Source organism: Palaemon carinicauda, chromosome 8, assembly GCF_036898095.1.
Source record: "Palaemon carinicauda isolate YSFRI2023 chromosome 8, ASM3689809v2, whole genome shotgun sequence".
Lineage (NCBI taxonomy): Eukaryota > Metazoa > Arthropoda > Malacostraca > Decapoda > Palaemonidae > Palaemon > Palaemon carinicauda.
Genome location: NC_090732.1, coordinates 60,452,686 through 60,455,250, shown reverse-complemented (window position 1 = coordinate 60,455,250; position 2,565 = coordinate 60,452,686).

Here is a 2,565-nt window from a genome sequence, read left to right as displayed (position 1 = left end):
AATATTTGAAATATAGAATACTTGTCCGTTCAATAGCTGCATTTCTTACAAAGTAATCATTCATAAGAAGGGGGACATTTCTTAATCTTTAATTAGACTGTAAGGATTGATGAAAAAACCTTACGGTGTCCTCACATGGTTCTAAAGTATAAAAAAGTAAAAGATTAGAATCGATACAGCAAATTGAAAAATATAGCCTCTACAAAACACTAAAACAAAAATATTTATTTCTAGGTTACGGTCTTAGTTTTAAATAATGTGGTTGATAGTACTTAAAAGGAGAAAATTAATCTCTGAACCCATCCCTACATTTGCTTCCCTCTTCCGTGTAAAGGAAAGTGATTAGTAGAGAGGGAAATAATAAAAGAGTAATGGAAGGCCAAATTATTTCATTGTTTCTCCCAAGTTAATACATTGAAAATACATCTTGACATAAATACATGCTCTGTTGTTGCTATTCTTGGTCAAAATAAATTCTGCTAACACTTTTGTCTTATAATTTTTTATTTTAGATAGTTTTAAGTTTCTTTTAGGAAGAAAACGAGTTATCAAGATCAAGATACTGTACTATGATTCTTTTTACAAATGACTCTTCTATCGATGTTATATATTCTATGATCTCTGATTAGTTGAAATTCCACATAGAATTTAGCTCATTACTAGTGTTGCGTCTAAAGGTTAAAGATGTTACAGTGAGATGTAAGTGCAGAACAACATTGGTAATGAAGACTTTTTGAATCAATAATTTCCTTTCTCTTTTTTTAGTTTTCAATGATGAATGTCTTTCAAATGAAAATTTCAAGGGAAACTTGATATACTGTGAGTGGTCCATTGTCAAGAAAAGTTAGTACAAAAATAATGTAATTAGAAGACCATGTGATAAAAGTTGTCAATATTTATTATGCAATTAAATACATTGCTGTACTTCCCACTTCTACATCACCACAGCAAACCTTTACTGATTAGCAGTTTTAGCTGAGAGTCCATTGAGAGATTCTTCATCCTGAACTTCTTTAATTTTATTTAGAGATAAGACACGAAAAGATCTGTAATTTACTAAAATTATAACTAATTATAAGTTTAATTTATGTGCAAATTTAATGATCATGTTAAATATTGCTTAGGTTAGTAAAGAACGAAGGATACTGTGTTTCTTCAGTGAATAAGAAAATTTGCTGGGAAATTTGAAAGTTTGTATCGAATGTATCAGTTAGGGAAAGAATATTACAGTTATGCTGGCAAGGAAGGAGGAATCTTTATATTTAACCAAAACTAATATTTATGGTATAATAAACCTGAAAGCAGCATGAAATATTTGACTATTTTTCTGATAGCAATACTAATCAGTGATGACTTGCCTAAGTAACGCGTGTGTGTGTGCATTCCAGTTCTTGACTTGAGGAATCTCTCGGCTGGGTGATGAAAAAGAAAAGATGGCAATAAAATGCTAGTGATTTGAGTTTAACTGTTTAAAATTCTTTTCAAAATGTTACAAGCTTAAAAGAATTTGCATATTAAGCTGTGCTGAAATGAGAATATATTACAGATTTATAGATTCGTAAGTACTTCACCATACTGAGAGATTTCCAAGCAATTGTCCGTTAGGTAACTCTTCCAAGACTCTTACAAATTAACCACATAAATACTGTTTCATATCATCTCTGCGGGTTCTCAGATCATTAATACTCATATTCAAGGTAAGCAACAAAGTCAACATTTAGTGCTGAAATCCATTTGTTACGCTCCTTTCCCTTTCCATGCCACATTTTGCATGACACCTTATATATTTTAAATTTGAATCATGTGGCACCTAAAAATAGTCAAGGACCAACCATAAATCCTCTAACTGTTGTACAGAAGACTTCAAATTACTTCAAGTTGGGGTAACAAACTCCATAGCTGTAAGCAATGTTTGATCAATGTATAAGAGCCGCAGAAGAGTAACTTGAATCCTTTTTTTATTTTTTATTTTCTCTCATATTTAGAGACTAAATTACGGGTATGGTTGCCTGTTCAGCAGTTTCATGTCTAGACTTAAGGGAAGAAGACAGGAGGGAATGGAAAGTAGAGGAACTGACAAGCCATCTTAAGACAGGTATAAGATACAGAAGCAGATGACTTACTGGAAGAGTTTCTATTGGTGGCGGAGTAAAACTAGGCTCTCAGCATATGCTGAGGTAATGTTTCTATGACTCTTAGGCAAATTACATCACATGAAAGATGATATAGTGTATATATACGAGATATACAGTGTATAGGGCTTGGGGACTATAGTGGCAGCAATAGATCGTATAACAGAATTTGCTATTGATGACAGAAAAATATATAGATACCACATACACTAACCTATAAACATCTCCTATCATTCATTTGTTACCATTACATTTTTGTTGTAGTGAATGAGGAATATTCATTGTTACATAGAAAGTTGTCTTTAGATCAAGTTGTATGAAGAAAGTAATTAGAATTAAAAATACAATTGAAATAACACAAGTGGAATCTTGAAGACAATGGCTATCTATTGGCTAGCTGAATATAACTTGATTATGAGACTGAGCAGCTATC